Below are 23374 nucleotides of genomic sequence, written 5' to 3'. Positions count from 1 at the left end.
TAGGAGAGCTAGGGAGGAGACGTTGTCATGACTTGGCTAACTATTTGTATATTTTACAGCATAAGGTAAATCCAGAGTAATGCTGTCCGCTTCCTGGCTAAGACTCCTAGAGATGCAGCCCTCCTGTCTAGGAGTTGGAAAGTGCAATCTCTGTCATTCAGAAGTTGACGAATTATTGTGGCACTCTGCCACTGCCCCCTTCGTTAACGTCTAAAATGCAAACTTGGAACATAAACAATCTGAGAAAAAGGGGAAAAGACTAAGGGGGAAAAGAGCTTGCCAGCGGGACAAAACTTTATTCACCAAACAACAGCCCCCCTGAAAACTCTTGGACGGCAGCGCCAACCCACAGAACATGAGTAGAGGGAGGAACATGAGTAGAGGGAGACAGAGAGAGCACAATGCCAATATGTCACGCGCTAAATAGTTTAAAATTAGGCCCTGAAAACTCCTGTTGGAGGCTACATCCATCACACTCAACACTGGTCTGTTTCTTGCAACACTGGCAGTAAGAGCTTCCACATGCCAGGGGTAGCTGGGGAGAAACAGAGCTTATCACCACTGGTTTACTTGTCTTTAATCAGCCTGCAGCTAAATACCAGGCTTCCACACAGCCTGGCAACAAGTGATTAATCATACAGGGGAACTGGGGAGGACTGGGAGAACTCAGCTACCAAGGTCCAACCTATAACAGCCCCGCCTTCAGTAGGCCAGCTCAGCCTAGTCTAAATAAAATAAAATAAAATGTTATTTGTCACATGCTTTGTAAACAACAGGTGTAGACTAACAGTGAAATGTTTACTTACAGGTCCTTTTCCAACAATGTACAGTTAAAGATCAAACATTTTTTTCTCTATATATATAAAAAAAATAGAAATAGTGACAAAGACAAAATACACAGTGAATAACAATAACAAGTAAAAAATAACTTGTCTATATACAGGGAGTACCAGTACAGAGTCAATGTGCAGGGGAACGAGGTAATAACATGGCTATATACAGGGAGTACCTGTACCGAGTCAATGTGCAGGGGTACGAGGTAATAACATGGCTATATACAGGGAGTACCAGTACAGAGTCAATGTGCAGGGGTACGAGGTAATAACATGGCTATATACAGAAAGTACCAGTACCGAGTCAATGTGCAGGGGTACGAGGTAATAACATGGCTATATACAGAGAGTACCAATACAGAGTCAATGTGCAGGGGTACGAGGTAATAACATGGCTATATACAGAGAGTACCAGTACAGAGTCAATGTGCAGGGGTACGAGGTAATAACATGGCTATATACAGAGAGTACCAGTACAGAGTCAATGTGCAGGGGTACGAGGTAATAACATGGCTATATACAGGGAGTACCAGTACCGAGTCAATGTGCAGGGGTACGAGGTAATAACATGGCTATATACAGGGAGTACCAGTACAGAGTCAATGTGCAGGGGAACGAGGTAATAACATGGCTATATACAGGGAGTACCTGTACCGAGTCAATGTGCAGGGGTACGAGGTAATAACATGGCTATATACAGGGAGTACCAATACAGAGTCAATGTGCAGGGGTACGAGATAATAAGATGGCTATATACAGGGAGTACCAGTACCGAGTCAATGTGCAGGGGTACGAGGTAATAACATGGCTATATACAGGGAGTACCAGTACAGAGTCAATGTGCAGGGGTACGAGGTAATAACATGGCTATATACAGGGAGTACCAGTACCGAGTCCATGTGCAGGGGTACGAGGTAATAACATGGCTATATACAGAAAGTACCAGTACCGAGTCAATGTGCAGGGGTACGAGATAATAACATGGCTATATACAGAGAGTACCTGTACCGAGTCAATGTGCAGGGGTACGAGGTAATAACATGGCTATATACAGGGAGTACCAGTACAGAGTCAATGTGCAGGGGTACGAGGTAATAACATGGCTATATACAGGGAGTACCTGTACCGAGTCAATGTGCAGGGGTACGAGGTAATAACATGGCTATATACAGGGAGTACCAATACAGAATCAATGTGCAGGGGTACGAGGTAATAACATGGCTATATACAGGGAGTACCAGTACAGAGTCAATGTGCAGGGGAACTTGAAGCTCTCGACCCATCCATTACAGCCCCATAGGTAAGCCCAGCTCACAAAACAGGAGTAGGGGTTTCCATGATGGGTCTCTCTCTCTCCCTCCCTCCCCTTTCATTCCCTCTCTCTCCCTCTCTCCCTCTCTCCCTCTCGCCTTCCCTCCCTCTCTCCCTCTCTCCCTCTCGGCTTCTCTCCCTCTCGCCTTCTCTCCCTCTCTCCATCTCGGCTTCTCTCCCTCTCTCCCTCTCTCCCTCTCTCCCTCTCTCCCTCTCTCCCTCTCTCCCTCTCTCCCTCTGCCTCTCGTCTCACGGCCGGCAGTGACCATTGCGGGCCTCAACCTGGACGCCTAAACAAAGGCCCTCTGTTCTACTTCCTGTCCCCCCCCGCTTCACTTGGCCGCCTGACAAAAGATGACTTCACCGCCTCTTAAACAAAGCTCACACACATACATACATACACATATTGATAATGTGTTTGTCTGACTGTGCATGGGTCGTGCTAAATGCTAAACCATTGAGTCATCCAACTAACCACAGCCGAGTTAGGCCCAGTAAGCAAACTGATGTCAGGGTAGGGTCATTCTAGAGCTGTGGAACAAAAAAATTAAGAGTGCAGATTATTGTATGGGACAATATGCAAACTTTTTGGAGAAAGATTATTTGAAAAATTAAATTGTATTAAGTAAATGTATTTATTGTTCTTTTCATTTTGACAAGAGATGAAAATGTAATTAATTGAAGGTTATTTGTTGATGTAAAAATCGAAATGTACCGATTTTAAGGTTGTGTCATTAAATTTGGGGTGGGGTTGCAAAAAATTGTTGGGAAAAAAATGGGATCCCCAGAAATTATTGTGGGAAAAAATTGGCTTCCTGCTGAAAGAGTTTGAATACCACTGTTCTAGAGGCACCCATGCCTTTATCAGGTACACTCTAGTTCAGTGGTTCAATCAAAAGGACAAAAAATGAAGGCCTGTAATATTTAAATATACCGTAAAATAAAATTGTAATTTACCTGGAAGAGTTACTACATCATTCGGAGAGTGTAACACCCCTCGCTCACCTGTGACCAAATGGGCCAGGGCTGTTGGTAAATTACCACAGTGCTACGGTGCTACTGAGGCCTGCAGGAGTATCCATCCACTCAGTCCCAACGTGCACACTGACGTGCAAATGTTTTATCTGCCGTCTAGGTCGATAAAAGTGTCTGTCTACCTGACTGTCTGTCAGAGACTGATTCATCTGTAGGAATGTTTCTGTTGTTACATCCAACCAATGCAAGTTGTAAAACTATTGAGAGAGAGAGGGAGAGAGAGAGAAAGAGAGAGGGGAGGAGAGAATGAGAGGGGGAGGAAGGAAGAGAGAGAGAGAGAGAGAGAGAGAGTGTGTGTAAGGGATATAGAAGTCTTCCTCCTTCACTCCAGTCCTTATTACAGCTCCATCCATCCATCCACCCTCCTCCATCACTATGAGAGGGAATATTTCCAGCGACGTATTTCGTGCCATGTAGAGAACAAAACGTGTGCAATTTGCATGTTGAGTAAAACTGTTTCCCATCACAGCGCACACACGCTTGTAACATGAGACATGAAGTTAAGTGAAATAATTGACATTCTTTGTGGTAATCGTAAAGGATCTAGTCAGGTTGACTGATGCCCCCAAGCACAAACTAAATACCACCTCTTTTCTTCTCCACCTGAAAGGGGGGCTCCCTGTCCAGTGTGTGTTGTCTGTGTCTGTGCTTGAGTACGTATGTACGCGCGTGCGAGCGAGAGTGTGTGCGTGTGCATACTTTTAAGTGTTTAAGTGCAAGACTGTGAAGACAAACAGACAGACAGAAAGAAAGAAAGAAAGAAAGAAAGAAAGAAAGAAAGAAAGAAAGAAAGAAAGAAAGAAAGAAAGAAAGAAAGAAAGAAAGAAAGAAAGAAAGAAAGAAAGAAAGAAAGAAAGACAGACAGACAGACGGATAACTGCAAGGCTGTGAAGACAGACAGACAGTGTGTCATTGTAAAAAGTAAAAGAGAGTGGCATCCAATGAAAATGTGTTTAAAGTCAGAGCTGCCAAGGCTTTATGCCCGTCATTTATCTTGTTAGTGATTCATCAAGTTCACTTCATGGCTGTCATAAAAATGTATGAGAATGTAAATGGCCACCTGACCAATTCATCTTGTTTAACGTGGCAAATGTAACATGCTCCTCATCCACAGTGATAGTTACTCTTCACTCTTTTATGAAGGATTCATTGTTGATGGTAAAGTGTTTTGCATACTATTATATATGCTAGACTAGGTAGAGTGAAGTGGGGGACTTTGAAAGTAGGCCTGCTGTAGTATCGTATGTGCAAGGTGCATACCACTCAGAAATCTCGTTGTTGTGGGACAGCTGGGATATTCGTACGTGAAGAGTTAGCAAAAGTCAGGTGTCAAATCATTCCCGTTCGTGACACTATTTTGACACTAATTTATTTGAGGATACAGTATACTCTCGCACACAGGCTGTGGTCATTTACAGAACAGCTCAGTCTGCTGATGGAAAAAGGGCTTTAGAAATCAATTTGATTTGATTTGATGATTCAATGGAATTTAATCTTTGTTGTGGCATTTGTGCATTTAATGTTTATTCTTGTCTTAGTTTCCTGTTAAAAATAGCATCAATCTTATCATTTTTTTAAAGGCAAAGGTCCATGTGAATGACTTTTATTTGTCCCCTCCTTAGATTAAAGTATATTTCACAACCCCTCAAGCCCTCAGAGCAGCAGAATGCAATCTGTGTCACTATAACTCAATATTCCTACTGGACAGAGTGAGGGGTGAGTGAATCAAAGCTCAGGTTTTTCCTTAGCTACTGCAGTAGCACATACACACCCATACACACAAACACACACCCATACACACAAACACACACCCACACACACACACTCCATCCACAAAGCAGTACTACAGTACAGTGAGGTGGTTTATACAGCCTGTCAGTCTGTGGGCGTGAGTGATGAAGTCATGATTAACACCGGGGATGTTTGGTACTGTAAATCCTCGCTGCCGCACAAATAAACCAGGGGAGTTTCTACCGATGATTAAATGGACATTTCACAGTTGATTGAGCGTACAAAAAGTCACCCATTTCCCTCTTACTCTGTAAACAGCGATGGGCCCCCTTTCCACCGTGAGGTATATGCTGGTCGTTGTGGGTTTATATGCATACACAGGGCCTTGAAGACGAATGAGTGCTTAAATGTATATAACCGCTGGGATCTCCTGATTAGGTCATTTATATGGGGGACAGGTTTATAACTGCTAACTTGCTGTCATGTCCTGCAACACTTATTCCTGAAATCCGCCTGTAAAAGCAGACAGTAAATTCTAGATTTTTCTGTCGCTGTCAACCAGGGCCCATAACCTGAGATCTGATTTTCAATGAATCCTTTTAATCCCTTTTATGAAACAGAAGGCAATCACATGAGAGGAGAGACTCCTCCAAATGGATCCACTCTGTGTTACAGCTACACATTTTTTCAGCCTGCAGACAGCCTCACAGAGCTCTGTGGAGCTAAAGGTCTTACAAGCAACGTGTTCGTAACGTATGAAGTAACGCGTTCGTAACGTATGAAGTAACATGTTCGTAACGTGTTCGTAAGGTATGAAGTAACGTGTTCGTAAGGTATGAAGTAACGTATTTGTAACGTATGAAGAAACGTAATGTATGAAGTAACGTGTTCGTAACGTATGAAGTAACGTGTTCGTAATGTATGAAGTAACGTGTTCGTAACGTATGAAATAACGTGTTCGTAACGTATGAAGTAACGTGTCCGTAACGTATGAAGTAATGTGTTCGTAACGTATGAAATAAGTCGCGTTCATAACATATGAAGTAATGCGTTCGTAACGTATAAAGTAACGCGTTCGTAACGTATGAAGTAATGTGTTCGTAACGTATGGAGTAACATGTTCGTAACATATGGAGTAACGTGTTCGTAACATATGGAGTAATGTGTTCGTAACGTATGAAGTAATGTGTTCGGAACGTATGGAGTAACGTGTTCGTAACATATGGAGTAATGTGTTCGTAACGTATGAAGTAACGTGTTTGTAACATATGGAGTAATGTGTTTGTAACATATGAAGTAACGTGTTCGTAACGTATGAAGTAATGTGTTCGTAACGTATGAAGTAATGTGTTCGTAACGTATGAAGTAACGTGTTCGTAACATATGAAGTAACATGTTCATAACGTATGAAGTAACGTGTTCGTAACGTATGAAGTAACGTGTTTGTAACATATGAAGAAACACGTTCGTAACGTATGAAGTAACGTGTTTGTAACATATGAAGTAACATGTTTATAACGTATGAAGTAACGTGTTTGTAACATATGAAGTAACATGTTCATAACGTTTGAAGTAACGTGTTTGTAACATATGAAGTAACATGTTCATAACGTATGAAGTAACGTGTTTGTAACATGAAGGAGGGTGTCACACACATGAACACACTGACAAATGAATGATAACAGTGGCAATACAATGTTTGATTTGTGACAACATACAGTATGTGAATGAGCCTGAGATGAAACAGAAAAAGTTAAATGTCAATCCTCTCTGTGATATTTTATTCTCTGGAAGGTCGATTCCCTTACCTTGGTTTGCATACCATTAACCCTGTATTACAGCCGTTGGCTGCCACCTCTAATAAGACCACAGGGAAATGTTATCATGGGAGGTGTAATTTAGCTGTCAGAGGTTGTGTTTTATGGTGACCTGCCGGTGGATTGGCTTCAGACTACAGCAGAGGGTTTTACATATTACAAATAGTGATAATAGTAGCAATGTTTTATCCCATTTGATTTAGGTCATACATCAACTGGCTCTGTCACTTTATACAAGCAGAACCATTACTATGCAGACTGTAGGTCAATTCTTACCATGTAGGATGTTTGACATTAGGGAAACAATGAAGCAAGATTTATTTGGAGGATTTCAAGCCAATGGCTTCAATTCCAAAGATGTTGGTTGAAATTTCAAGTTTGAGTTTAGTGGTATTTTTCATACGTAGGTAATAGGTATAAATGAACACAAAGACATGTAAATTATATTGCTTGTATTGTAAGTGCTCGCCTCAGCCTCCTGAACGTGAAATAAACTATTACTCAACATATTGGTAAATAGAAGGAGAAAGAACATGCATCCCAAATGGCACTCTATTACATTCATAGTCACTACTTTAGACCAGGGCCCATAGAATACATAGGGAATAGGGTGCGATTTGAGACGCAGACATGGCATCATAAACAGCAATAAAAGGAGAAGAGGGTTTTGTATGTTTCTGTTAACAGGGTGTTAATGAGATACGAGTAGTAGGAGGCCTGTAAGTCACGGCTGAGGTCTGAACCAGTTTGGCTGGTTAGGTGCACCCTGCTTACTGTAAGTAGGCTATAGACTGAGTTTCATACTGGAGACATTATACATTTACATTTACATTTTAGTCATTTAGCAGACGCTCTTATCCAGAGCGACTTACAGGAGCAATTAGGGTTAAGTGCCTTGCTCAAGGGCACATTTACGTCATTTAGCAGACGCTCTTATCCAGAGCGACTACAAATTGGTGCATTCACCCTATAGCCAGTGGGATAACCACTTTACAATTATATATATATATATATATATATATATATATTTATTTATTTATTTTTTTGGGGGGGGGGGGGGGGAGGGGTAGAAGGATTACTTTATCCTATCCCAGGTGTTCCTTAAAGAGGTGGGGTTTCAAATGTCTCCGGAAGGTGGTGAGTGACTCCGCTGTCCTGGCGTCGTGAGGGAGCTTGTTCCACCATTGGGGTGCCAGAGCAGCGAACAGTTTTGACTGGGCTGAGCGGGAACTATGCTTCCGCAGAGGAAGGGGAGCCAGCAGGCCAGAGGTGGATGAACGCAATGCCCTCGTTTGGGTGTAGGGACTGATCAGAGCCTGAAGGTACGGAGGTGCCGTTCCCCTCACTGCTCCATAGGCAAGCACCATGGTCTTGTAACGGATGCGAGCTTCAACTGGAAGCCAGTGGAGTGTGCGGAGGAGGGGGGTGACGTGAGAGAACTTGGGAAGGTTGAACACCAGACGGGCTGCGGCATTCTGGATGAGTTGTAGGGGTTTAATGGCACAGGCAGGGAGCCCAGCCAACAGCGAGTTGCAGTAATCCAGACGGGAGATGACAAGTGCCTGGATTAGGACCTGTGCCGCTTCCTGTGTAAGGCAGGGTCGTACTCTCCGAATGTTGTAGAGCATGAACCTGCAGGATCGGGTCACCGCCTTGATGTTAGCGGAGAACGACAGGGTGTTGTCCAGGGTCACGCCAAGGCTCTTCGCACTCTGGGAGGAGGACACAACGGAGTTGTCAACCGTGATGGCGAGATCATGGAACGGGCAGTCCTTCCCCGGGAGGAAGAGCAGCTCCGTCTTGCCAGGGTTCAGCTTGAGGTGGTGATCCGTCATCCATACTGATATGTCGGCCAGACATGCAGAGATGCGATTCGCCACCTGGTTATCAGAAGGGGGAAAGGAGAAGATTAGTTGTGTATCGTCAGCGTAGCAATGATAGGAGAGGCCATGTGAGGATATGACAGAGCCAAGTGACTTGGTGTATAGGGAGAAAAGGAGAGGGCCTAGAACTGAGCCCTGGGGGACACCAGTGGTGAGAGCACGTGGTGCGGAGACAGCTTCTCGCCACGCCACATGGTAGGAGCGACCGGTCAGGTAGGACGCAATCCAGGAGTGAGCCGCGCCGGAGATGCCCAGCTCGGAGAGGGTGGAGAGGAGGATCTGATGGTTCACTGTATCAAAGGCAGCAGACAGGTCTAGAAGGACAAGAGCAGAGGAGAGAGAGTTAGCTTTAGCAGTGCGGAGAGCCTCCGTGACACAGAGAAGAGCAGTCTCAGTTGAATGACCAGTCCTGAAACCTGACTGGTTTGGATCAAGAAGGTCATTCTGAGAGAGATAGCAAGAGAGTTGGCTAAAGACGGCACGCTCAATAGTTTTGGAAAGAAAAGAAAGAAGGGATACTGGTCTGTAGTTGTTGACATCAGTGGGATCGAGTGTTGGTTTTTTGAGAAGGGGTGCAACTCTCGCTCTCTTGAAGACGGAAGGGACATGGCCAGCGGTCAAGGATGAGTTGATCAGCGAGGTGAGGTAGGGGAGAAGGTCACCGGAGATGGTCTGGAGAAGAGAGGAGGGGATGGGGTCAAGCGGGCAGGTTGTTGGGCGGCCTGCAGTCACTAGTCGCAAGATTTTATCTGGAGAGAGAGGGGAGAAAGAAGTCAAAGCATAGGGTAGGGCAGTGTGAGCAGGACCAGCAGTGTCATTAGACTTAACAAACGAGGATCGGATGTCGTCAACCTTCTTTTCAAAGTGGTTGACAAAGTCATCCACAGAGAGGGAGGAGGGGGGGGGGGGGAGGATTCAGCAGTGAGGAGAATGTGGCAAAGAGCTTCCTAGGGTTAGAGGCAGATGCTTGGAATTTAGAGTGGTAGAAAGTGGCCTTAGCAGCAGAAACAGATGAAGAAAATGTAGAGAGGAGGGAGTGAAAAGATGCCAGGTCGGCAGGGAGTTTAGTTTTCTTCCATTTCCGCTCAGCTGCCCGGAGCTCTGTTCTGTGAGCTCGCAATGAGTCATCAAGCCACGGAGCTGGAGGGGAGGACCGAGCCGGCCGGGAGGATAGGGGACACAGGGAGTCAAAGGATGCAGAAAGGGAGGAGAGGAGGGTTGAGGAGGCAGAATCAGGAGATTGGAGGGAGAAGGATTGAGCAGAGGGAAGAGATGATAGGATGGAAGAGGAGAGAGTAGTGGGAGAGAGAGAGCGAAGGTTGCGGCGGCGCGTTACCATCTGTGTAGGGGCAGAGTGAGTAGTGTTGGAGGAGAGCGAGAGAGAAAAGGATACAAAGTAGTGGTCGGAGACATGGAGGGGAGTTGCAGTGAGATTAGTAGAAGAGCAACATCTAGTAAAGATGAAGTCAAGCGTATTGCCTGCCTTGTGAGTGGGGGGGGATGGTGAGAGGGTGAGGTCAAAAGAGGAGAGGAGTGGAAAGAAGGAGGCAGAGAGAAATGAGTCAAATGTAGACGTAGGGAGGTTGAAATCCCCCAAAACTGTGAAGGGTGAGCCGTCCTCAGGAAAGGAACTTATCAAGGCGTCAAGCTCATTGATGAACTCTCCAAGGGAACCTGGAGGGCGATAGATGACAAGGATATTAAGCTTAAATGGGCTAGTGACTGTGACAGCGTGGAATTCAAATGAGGAGATAGACAGATGGGTTAGGGGAAAAATTGAGAATGACCACTTGGGAGAGATGAGGATTCCTGTGCCACCACCCCTCTGACCAGATGCTCTCGGGGTATGCGAGAACACATGGTCAGACGAGGAGAGAGCAGTAGGAGTAGCAGTGTTTTCAGTGGTAATCCATGTTTCCGTCAGCGCCAGGAAGTCGAGGGACTGGAGGGTAGCATAGGCTGGGATGAAGTCAGCCTTGTTGGCGGCAGAACGGCAGTTCCAGAGGCTGCCTGAGACCTGGAACTCCAGGTGTGTGGTGCGTGCAGGGACCACCAGGTTAGAGAGGCAGCAGCCACGCGGTGTGAGGCGTTTGTGTAGCCTGTGCGGAGAGGAGAGAACAGGGATAGGCAGAGGCATAGTTGACAAGCTGCAGCAGATGGCTACAATAATGCAGAGGAGATCGGAATGAAATGAACTAAACATCTGGGAAAGGAGAGAGCAGGCCTCCCTCACCAAAAAAAATTTAATATATATAACTCTCCCAACTTCCACCTCAGAAACTATAATTGTTTCACTGAACCACCCGAGTAAAACTCTCCCAACTTCCACTTTAGAAATTAGAATTGTTGTAAACTACAGCAGACTGTTATCAGTAGCTGTAATTAAGTACAGCAGCTACCAACCACCTAACGTTAATGCCTCGGATGAGGTTAGAAAAACAGCTGAATGGTAGCAGCTAGCTGGCTCAATCACAGGTACTCTTAAGCATGAAATAACATTGGAAACAATTAACCACAGTTGCAAAAAGTTACCAGTAGCTACCCGCTAGCTAGCTAGCTAGCTTTGTTGGTCCAAGTAGTGGGTAAGCTAGCCTCGTGCTTCGCCGGGGTCTGCCGAATACAATACTTACCTACAATAATTACCTACAATAACCTTCAATAACTACCTGAGTAAGCTACCTATAATACCAAACTACAATACCTACCTACAATCTAAATACATGGTTTAAGCTTAACTCAACACCATATAAGAAGCCAAGCTTACCTTTCATAACGCAGCAATGATTAAACGTTGGGTAGCTAGCACAAAGATATTGTATTTAGCTACCACAGTACAGCCAGCTGGTAGTGTTGGCTGGCTAGCAATGGCTGCTGTGTTGACTTTGTTTGAAAAACGGCGTCGCTGCGAACGAATGTAGCTGGCTAAAAGGATATTGTTTTTAGTTGCTACCGTTGCTAATAGCTACTCGCCAGCTAATCCAGGAGGTGAGTTAGCTAGCTAGCTTCGTGCTACACCCGGCACCGCCGAATACAAAAGTAACCTACAATAACTACACAACAGCTACCCACAACAGCCCACGATGCCTACCTATACTACTTAATAATATACAGCCCACGATGCCTACCTATAATACCTAACTACAATCTAAATACATAGTTTAAGCCTTACTCGACAAAGCCCAAGCTATGTATAAAGCCAAACTGGCAGACTGCAATCAGTAGCCGTAATTAAGTACAGCAGCTACCAACCACCTAACGTTAATGATAATGAGGTTAGAAAAACAGCTGAATGGTGACGGCTAGCTGGCTCAATCACAGGTACTCTTAAGCGTGAAATAACATTGGAAACAATTAACCACTGTTGCTAAAAGTTACCAGTAGCTACCCGCTAGCTAGCTAGCTAGCTAGCTTTGTTGGTCCAAGTAGTGGGTAAGCTAGCCTCGTGCTTCGCCGGGGTCCGCCGAATACAGTCCTTACCTACAATAATTACCTACAATAACCTACAATAACTACCTGAGTAAACTACCTATAATACCTAACTACAATACCTACCTACAATCTAAATACATGGTTTAAGCTTTACTCAACACCATATAAGAAGCCAAGCTTACCTCCTGCTAGAGAACCCACTGTCTAAAATATCAAGCACATCAAGGCTTTACCTGTTCTCCATTTCCCTCCTCTCTACATCTCACATCAGCTCTAAGTATATTACCCATATAGTGTTAAGTATTTTTTATTTGACCTTTCCAGGCATACATGTTGTGATATGTATTTGGTCCTATTTTTATATATATATTATTATTTTTTGTAATCGAAGCCCCCGTCCCCGCAGGAGGACTTTTGCCTTTGGTTTTCCGTCATTGTAAATAAGAATTTGTTCTTAACTGACTTGCCTAGTTAAATAAAGGTTAAATTAAAATAAATAAAACATACAGCAGGCAACCCCATTAGCTATCAGAAACTACTGTTCTAGCCAAGGAGTGTGTGGTGGTTAGTGTCATATAAAGAGCATCTGGTTTGAAGTGGATGTGTGCTATTAACAAGTCCTCTGTTTGTGGTCCCTGGTCCACCACCCCAGCAAGACTGCTTGTAAATGGCACTCTCTTATGAGAAGAAAATAATCCCCTCATTGGCTTGAGTTTCAATGAAAGGGGATACAGTTAGCCTCCATAAATATAGCCCCGGGAACCACCGCTAAGCATGTGATATGCAAACTACACACTGCTGTGGAGAGAAACCAGGCTTTCCTCCTAAGAGACTAACTCAACAGCGAAAAGCTTCCAATGTATGGAAATTGGATCTATAACAGTTAGGTTCGACCACGGTTGGAGTTTACATTATGAACATGTAGCTGAATAGACAATGGTTAGGGGAAAATGATCAACACACCAAATATAAAAAGAGAACTGTGAAGAAATATGTGGTAGACAACACCTGATATGTGAAGAACAGGCAGTGGTTGTGAACAGTCATCACTTGGATATAAAAAATACGACACAAAAAAACAGATCTCAACAACTTCATCGAAGCAAAGACAAATGACTGGTGTGACATAGTCAGAGAACCTTCCACTGTGTGCTTATTAAAACAAGACAGGCATATTATTATTATTATTATTGTTATTATCTTATATGACAGGCACATCCTAATGGTGTGAGAAGAGCAGAATGTGTGAACAGGCCTCGCATGTAAAATGTATAAAGTACAGGAACACAAAACCAGATGGCGTGTCAAGGAGAGACATCCGGGCCGACTTTCCGAGGCAGAACACAAATTAGATTATGGTCACATTAGATGTGCTTTCATCTGGACTTCCTGTTGGTACTATTATTCTGCTCATATAAGGGACAGCGATGCACTGCAATGGCTTTGATTTGCAACCATATACCGTATAATGCTGCTCAATATTAGGATGATGATGGACGTTACACCGTGAGAGACTGATCACTGTTCATATTTCTATCAGGGCAGTCAAAGACCTCAAGATTTCTCCTTTGATCAAGAGACCCCACTTAAACTGGCCTGTATCTTGCCTGGTAGTCACTGCTATCAATAATACAATGGATAGCTCTTCAAAAAGACATGCCCAGAATTAGGCATTGATGTTGAATTGTAAGTGTGTATAGACGGGCTGGTAGCAACAAAACCGTTTCTTGCACAACTATAGGGCAAAACAGACGGGGTTGGCTTAGTGGTGAATGCCATGAAAGTCTTAATAACATTTGGATGGTGACTTATTAACTTGTCTATAGACTACTTGGTTGTTTAGCAACAAAACCGATTCGTGCACAACTATAGGGCAAAACAGACAGGGTTGGCTTAGTGGTGAAGGCCATGAAAGTCTTAATAACATTTGGATGGTGACTTATTAACTTGTCTATAGACTAGTTGGTTACTTAGCAACAAAACCGATTTGTGCGTAACTATCGGGTAAAACAGATGGGGTTGGTTAGATTGTTGACAACATGTACTATATGTTTATTGAACACATAAATACATTTGTACAATAAGCACATGTTGTCTCTTAAAATGTCTCTCAAATACATTATTACAGTTGTTGGTTAGCTAGCTAGGGAATTTTAACCATATTAGCAATGACATTAAGTCAGTCAAAACACCTTAAAAAAAGACATGGTATCAAGAACAAGATGAAACTAGCTGAAAGGAGTCACCTACGATTCCCCACATGGCAGTTTCTTGTCATTGTTTCTAGCTATCTGTCCATCCAGAATCACAACAACACATGGACTTCTGCCCTATTGAAGCGTGTGTTACGCCCCTGAAAAAGGGGAGAAATAATCACGAAAGTGACGCAGTTATGTTTCCTCACTGAAAACTTTAGTGTAATTGCTTTTACAAAAATACCACATTTTACAGAACAACAGATCTACAGGAACCAGAGTTTTGTAGGGTACAAAGCTTATTCAAGTCACAACAGCATAAACTGTAATTCACTAAAACATATACAAATGTTTCAATATAACTGTCAAACACAAAGTAGCTTTAGCTCAGTAACCCATAACTACATTTATCAACCATGTCAACAAAGTATTCGAAACACATTATACAAATAACCCCAAAATATATTATTAACAGCGCACATGTTCATTCACAATTAGCATAAAATGGCAGCTACTCTCAGTACGAAGCTATTTCGCTGCAACCAAGCAGGTTTCACTCACACACGCACCTAGTACTCCCTTCAACTTAACTCTAACTTACTCAAGATGTTACTAACACATACCTTAAACTCTCTTGACATGTTAGCAAGTTATTACATTCAAATTAACTCGTTTTATCTCAATAACGTACCTGAAAAAGGGGAGAAATAATCACGAAAGTGACGCAGTTATGTTTCTCACTGAAAACTTTAGTGTAATGAGAAAAAGACCGCGATTTCCCCAGAAAGTTGGGTGGAGACCAGAGCAATCGATCTCAGGCTCATAGATTAAGAGCATTTAGTAGATCACAGATTAACACTTTTACCCTTAAATTAGGCACCACAAAATAAAGTAGTCAATATAACGTTTACACATTCCTCTTACAATATTTACCCTTTTACACTTGTCAAGAATGCTGTAGGTGGGTGTAGTGGTGGAATCAAGCGCAGGACACCGAAGTATAGTCCAAAAGACTTTAGTTCAAATTCCAACAAGGAAAATACGAACAAAACTTGCCCGAAGGCGAAACTACGCACGAAGGCGACACAAACAAAAGGCGCACTAAACATGTGCGTAAACACTCCAACACAGTGGAGTGAAGCTCAACCGAGCGAATAAGCAAATACAAGCACAACACACGACAGAAATAATCACACACAAACACAGACACACCCAACGAGACTTAAATAGAACACTAATGAGGACTAACTAGACACAGGTGTACAACATCAAGACCAAACCAAACGAACATGAAACATAGATCGGTGGCAGCTAGTACTCCGGGGACGACGACCGCCGATGCCTGCCCGAACCAGGAGGAGGAGCAGCCTCGGCCGAAACCGTGACAACACTTGACGGATTTTAACACATTTATGAATTTTATCAATCTCTATGAACTAGTACTGGATGCATGATCTTTTTAACCTTAGATATTTTAAGATCCTTACATACCATGAACTTACTAATACTTTTTAGTATATAACAGGCTATGAATATGTCCTTTAACCTGTCACACGTGCACATAGTTTTTGTGACTTTGTCAGCTAACCCGTCTACAAAGTTGAAGAAATGCCTGAAAATAAGTGCAATACCCTATCAGCTTCATTGTGGTGCCTGATAACTGCCTCTTTCCTCATATGAAACAAATCTGAATGTGAAAGCGTCACGCTGACAACACACTGACAGTACAGCACTTCACCGTGAGGTTCTATAGCTATGACACAGCACAGGGCTAGAATTAACGATTACAGCTTTGAAGTTCACCGATTCCAAACCCCATTTTGCATCCTGCCGTTGAACTTCCTCGTGAAAGTAACGAGAACAAGGAAATATTATTTTATCGTCTCTAACAATCTGGCTAAAACCATGCAAGCACTCAACCTGTCCAAGCGTTTGCTCGAACCTCTTTGATAAGAGAACTGGGCTAAGCACGCAGAAGCAACCCTTACTGCTTTGAGCTGTCTACAGAGAACAAATACCATGTAAACTAATGACATTCAGTCATTGAACTCACTGAAATCAACCTGAGGATGAGAATAAGATGTGATGAGTGGAGCTGCATTCATCAGATGAATGGGTGGGACATTTCTTATCGTCTCTGGTCATATCAACAGGTGTTCCACATAGTCAACAGTGCTTTGATTAATCAGCAGTATATCATACCTACTATTCTAAAGGCTGCATTCTATATCTGACGGACGGCCAGAGATGTTAAATATTAGCCCAGAATAATATTTCACAGCAGAACAATGCCTTTTGATTGCCGGTATCCGTGAAATGAAGTTTAAACGACTTGGTAATAAATAATATAATAGCTGTATGTTTACTGACCACAGAGTGCCGAGTACTGACCGTATTTCTCTTTGAATTGGCATTTAGACTGACAAAAACAAACATTTGGTGAAAACATCCCCTTTCATATTTTATAATGGGTTTCCCTCATGAACACTGAAGGTAAATCATGCATCAAATACTAAAACATAATTTTTTTTCGCACATGCCACATCAGACGAAGCTGGTTACCTTTGGAGCTCTGCACGAACGAAAATGTACACACATGCAGACACACACATTTAGGATGGATACGCTCGCACACACACGTTCTCTCTCAGGCCTCTTCTGTGGCCTGTGTACTCTTTCATGGACTGGGTTTGCTGTGAAGTATTGAGCAGATTATTAATCAGTCCAGAGGCCCTAGCTGCTATCTATCTCCCCCCTAGGCCTGTGGAACATTTTAAAAGCATGCAGTCCCATACAACAACCATTAAAAGCCCAGAGACCCATATCACTGTAAATTATTTAGCTGAAAGAGGGCAGTAAATCACCATGTGTGTCATATACTTAACATGGCATATGCTGGGGTGAAAAATGCATACAGAGAGGCCATTCACACTTGGTGCTGAAAGCATGGCAGTTAAAAAGCCTGCGTCGTCCGACATCCATTCCCTCCGTTACACTGTACAGTACAGTTCACTCATGGCTAATTTATCGAGACTGATTATGAATGATCCATTTAGGGAATTTGTACAATCGAGGCGCTCCTGGAAGCAGCAGTGGTGGTTGGAAATCAATGCCCCTCTACATACACTGCTCAAAAAAATTAAGGGAACACTAAAATAACACATCCTAGATCTGAATGAATGAAATAATCTTATTAAATACTTTTTTCTTTACATAGTTGAATGTGCTGACAACAAAATCACACAAAAATTATCAATGGAAATCAAATGTATCAACCCATGGAGGTCTGGATTTGGAGTCACCCTCAAAATTAAAGTGGAAAACCACACTACAGGCTGATCCAACTTTGATGTAATGTCCTTAAAACAAGTCAAAATGAGGCTCAGTAGTGTGTGTGGCCTCCACGTGCCTGTATGACCTTCCTACAACGCCTGGGCATGCTCCTGTTAAGGTGGCGGATGGTCTCCTGAGGGATCTCCTCCCAGACCTGGACTAAAGCATCCGCCAACTCCTGGACAGTCTGTGGTGCAACGTGGCGTTGGTGGATGGAGCGAGACATGATGTCCCAGATGTGCTCAATTGGATTCAGGTCTGGGGAACTGGCGGGCCAGTCCATAGCATCAATGCCTTCCTCTTGCAGGAACTGCTGACACACTCCAGCCACATGAGGTCTAGCATTGTCTTGCATTAGGAGGAACCCAGGGCCAACCGCACCAGCATATGGTCTCACAAGGGGTCTGAGGATCTCATCTCGGTACCTAATGGCAGTCAGGCTACCTCTGGCAAGCACAGAACGTTCTCCACGGCGTCTCCAGACTCTGTCACGTCTGTCACGTGCTCAGTGTGAACCTGCTTTCATCTGTGAAGAGCACAGGGCGCCAGTGGCGAATTTGCCAATCTTGGTGTTCTCTGGCAAATGCCAAACGTCCTGCACGGTGTTGGGCTGTAAGCACAACCCCCACCTGTGGACATCAGGCCCTCATACCACCCTCATGGAGTCTGTTTCTGACCGTTTGAGCAGACACATGCACATTTGCGGCCTGCTGGAGGTCATTTTGCAGGGCTCTGGCAGTGCTCCTCCTGCTCCTCCTTGCACAAAGGCGGAGGTAGCAGTCCTGCTGCTGGGTTGTTGCCCTCCTACGGCCTCCTCCACGTCTCCTGATGTACTGGCCTGTCTCCTGGTAGCGCCTCCATGCTCTGGACACTACGCTGACAGACACAGCAAACCTTCTTGCCACAGCTCGCATTGATGTGCCATCCTGGATGAGCTGCACTACCTGAGCCACTTGTGTGGGTTGTAGACTCCGTCTCATGCTACCACTAGAGTGAAAGCACCGCCAGCATTCAAAAGTGACCAAAACATCAGCCAGGAAGCATAGGAACTGAGAAGTGGTCTGTGGTCACCACCTGCAAAACCAGTCCTTTATTGGGGGTGTCTTGCTAATTGCCTATAATTTCCACCTGTTGTCTATTCCATTTGCACAACAGCATGTGAAATTAATTGTCAATCAGTGTTGCTTCCTAAGTGGACAGTTTGATTTCACAGAAGTGGGATTGACTTGGAGTTACATTGTGTTGTTTAAGTGTTCCCTTTATTTTTTTGAGCAGTGTAGTTGTTTCTAAGAATAAAGCATGACAGTCTGTGGTGCATCTTAAAGGGGAAATGTGTTCAATTAATCGCTGATGAGGAGCAAAACACACAGTGAAAGCGTTTTTTTTGTGTGACATTAATGGTTATGTGAGGAAAGGAAGTATCATTAAATTAGCGTTAGATTAAATATTATAGTCTACAAGCACCAAACTAAACATATCGTACTTTGTACATTATCAGTCTTTCTTTGCAAATGTTCCATTTGTGACTTGCTGCTTTAGAGCAGGGTTTCCCAAACTCGGTCCTGGGGCCCCCCCTGGGTGCACGTTTTGGTTTACGCCCTAGCACTACACAGCTGATTCAAATAATCAAAGCTTGAGGATGTTACTGAGAGTTATTCTTCAGCTTCTGTTCTTCAGCGCAGGCGTGTCGACACACACTTCTATTTGACTGACAGTCTCATCAAAATGAAGTTCCTCCTAGCCTGAGGGAAATGTGATACCTGTCAAATACTGGATTTCTTTGCATGTTCACGTCTCACGTTCATGTCACAGCAAACGCCCAAGTCATAACATCACACACATTATCTCATCGGTCAACATGCGATTGTTCTAATATATCTCACATGATCTCTTCACTTGTCCTCAGAGTTAATGACAGTGTGTGTGTGTGTGTGTGTGTGTGTGTGTGTGTGTGTGTGTGTCTGTGTGTATGTGTGCATGTGTGTAATAGTTTATGATACTATATACTACATTCAATCCAACTCCATTTAATCTGTCATGTGTTACTGTGTCTCGGCTATAACAGATACACACACTTGGTCCTCTTCAAAGTATGCTGTGTGCAACTCTACATGCAGTTTGTCCCTAGGGGGAGCCGTTGAGTTCACCTCAGAGCCCTGCCACCAGATAGGCCTTCATCAAGCACTAACTCCAACCCACAACACAAAAATGGCCACACTGACATGCTACCAAAAATAATTTATTGAAACTGGTTACAAATGACGGAGTCACCCATGATTCACCAAATGATATTTTGAAGGAAAGTACTTTAAGCATATGTTTTCGTTTCAGTCGCCTCCACCTCCTCTAACTGAAGCAAATTGTAGAGATGTTTTTTTTATTGATAATGTAAAATTAACAGCCATACAGAAAGACTCATGTGAAGGTGAAATTACAGAGGAGAAACTTCTGGATGCAATTAAAGACTTTAAGTCCGGGAAAACTCCAGGGTTGGATGGCATACCAGTCGAGGTATACAAAACCTTTTTTGATATACTCAGAGGACCGTTATTAGCATGTTTTAACCACTCCTATGTAAATGGTAGATTATCAGACACTCAAGAAGAAGGTCTGATTTCATTATTACTGAAACAGGATACAAGTGGAAAATATAAAGATCCAGTCCATTTAAAAAATTGGAGGCCCCTTACACTTCAGTGTTGTGATGCAAAAATTCTAGCAAAATGTATAGCGCATAGAATTAAAACGGTATTGTCGGACATTGTCGGACAAACCCACTGGCTCCAGGCCATCTATAAATCACTGCTAGGCAAATCCCCGCCTTATCTTAGCTCATTGGTCACCATAGCAGCACCCACCCGTAGTCTGCGCTCCAGCAGGTATATCTCACTGGTCATTCCCAAAGCCAACACCTCCTTTGGCCGCCATTCCTTCCAGTTCTCTGCTGCCAATGACTGGAACGAATTGCAAAAATCTCTGAAGCTGGAGACTCTTATCTCCCTCAATAACTTTAAGCATCAGTTGTCAGAGCACCTTACCGATCACTGCACCTGTACACAGCCCATCTGAAATTAGCCCACCCAACTACCTCATCCCTATATTGTTATTTATTTTGCTCTTTTGCACCCCAGTATCTCTATTTGCACATAATCTCTTGCACATCTAGCATTCCAGTGTTAATACTATTGTAATTATTCTGCACTATAGCCTATTTATTGCCTTACCTCCATAACTTGCTACATTTGCACACACTGTATATATATTTTCTGTTGTATTTCTGACTTTATGTTTTTTTTACCCCATATGTAACTCTGTGTTGTTTTTATTGCACTACTTTGCTTTATCTTGGCCAGGTCGCAGTTGTAAATGAGAACCTGTTCTCAACTGGCTTACCTGGTTAAATAAAGGTGAAATAAAAAATAAAAATAAATTATTCATTCCAATCAGACAGGTTTTTTACATGGGCGATACATTGGAGATAATATAAGGCAAGTACTGGAAACAATAGAACACTATGAAAAATCTGGGAAACCAGGCCTACTATTCATAGCAGACTTCGAAAAGGCATTTGATAAAGTACGACTGGGGTTTATATATAAATGCCTGGAGCATTTCAATTTTGGAAGTGAAACAAGGTTGTCCACTATCGGCATATCTATTTATTATTGCCATCGAGATGTTAGCTATTAAAATCAGATCTAACAATAATATCAAGGGATTAGAAATCCAGGTCTTAAAAACAAAGGTGTCATTGTTCGCTGATGATTCATGTTTTCTTTTAAATCCACAACTTGAATCCCTCCACAGCCTCATAGAGGATCTAGATACATTTTCTAACCTCTCTGGATTACAACCAAATTATGATAAATGTACTATATTATGTATTTGATCACTAAAAAATAAAAATGTTACATTACCATGTAGTTTACCAGTAAAATGGTCTGATGGTGATGTGGATATACTCGGAATACATATCTCAAATGAAATAAATGATCTCACTCCAATACATTTTAATAGAAAGTTAGCAAAAATAGATAAGATCTTGCTACCATGGAAAGGTAAATACCTGTCAATTTGTGGAAAAATCACCCTGATTAACTCTTTAGTATTATCCCAGTTTACCTATTTGCTTATGGTCTTGCCTATGCCTAGCGAAGTTTCTTAAATTATATGAGAAAAAAATATTCCATTTTATTTGGAACGGTAAGCCAGACAAAATTAAACAGGCCTATTTATATAATGAATATGAATTCGGAGGACAGAAATTATTAAATATTAAAGCATTAGACCTATCACTAAAAGCTTCAGTCATACAAAAGTTATACTTAAATCCGAACTTGTTCTCTAGCAAATTAGTAAGATTGTCTCACCCAATGTTCAAGAATGGCCTTTTTCCCTTTATTCAGATTACAACCTCTCACTATATGTTATTTGAAAAGGAAATAATCTCCCAAATATCACTATTTCTAAAAGAAGCCATACAAAGTTGGTTGCAATTTCAATTTAATCCTCCAGAAACTTCAGAACAAATAATGCAACAAATATTGTGGTTAAACTCAAATATACTAATTGATAAAAAAAACTTTTTTTTTGACAAATTACAAAAAAAAAAAAAGTATAATCTTCGTAAATGATATTATCGGTAGGACTGGTGGAGTTGTGTTGCACATGTAGCTAACAAAAACATATGGAAATGTCTGCTCTACCCAAAATTACAACCAAATAATTGCAGCATTACCGCAAAAATGGAAAAGGAAAGTGGAAGGGGGAAAAAGTAAGGAACTTGTCTGTCGGCCTATCATTAAAGAATATAATTGGTTAAAGAAAATTGTGATAAATAAAAAAGTATACCAGTTTCATTTAAGGACCAAAGGATTGACAGCCGTCCCATATAGATTGCAAAATAGTTGGGAAGAGATTTTTGACGTACCAATTCCATGGCATAGTGTTTATGAATTGATACGCAAAACGACACCGGATTCAAAACTTATAATTTTTCAATTTAAATTATTATATAAAATTCTTGCTACCAATATAATGTTATTTATATGGGGGATACAATCTTCCCAGCTCTGCAGATTTTGCTGCGAAGAGACAGAATCATTAGATCATTTGTTTTGGTACTGTCCATTTGTAGCTTGTTTTTGGACACAGGTCCAGGAATGGCTAAAGGATTGCAATATAATATAATAATACTTTTAGCAAAGATGTTTATTTTCAAGTTACGATCTGTAGAAACAATGAGAATAGAAAGGTTCAGAACTTTTGTAAAACATCACAGTACAGTTGAAAAATATATGGCAAATAGAAATCCAATATGGATGGTGTTAAGAGATAGATGGGAGGTGTTGAATGGAGCTGAAGGATGGGACTAATAACAACAACTAAGACGGTCAGACCAAGGTGCAGCGTGGTATGCGTACATATTTATTAACGAAGATAAACACTTAACAAAACAACAAAAGCAACGTAACGTGAAGTCCTATGGGCTATACTCACAACAAGCCTAACAGGAACACAAACACGAATCAAGATCCCACAACTAAGGTAGGCAACATGGCTACCTAAGTATGATCCCCAATCAGAGACAACGAGCGACAGCTGCCTCTGATTGGGGATCACACCCGGCCAAACATAGAAATACACATACTAGATCCTAAACATAGAATCTAATAACATAGATCTCAACCTGAACTCACACCCTGACCCAACCAACAAGAGTTCTCTAGGTCAGGGCGTGACAGTACCCCCCCCCCCCCCCTGACCGGAGCTGAACTGGACCCCGGTGGAGCGGACTGCTCTGGCAC

Source organism: Coregonus lavaretus (genome assembly GCF_964263955.1).
Source record: "Coregonus lavaretus genome assembly, chromosome: 36".
Taxonomy (NCBI): Eukaryota; Metazoa; Chordata; class Actinopteri; order Salmoniformes; family Salmonidae; genus Coregonus; species Coregonus lavaretus.
Note: the sequence above shows the minus strand (reverse complement) of the source record.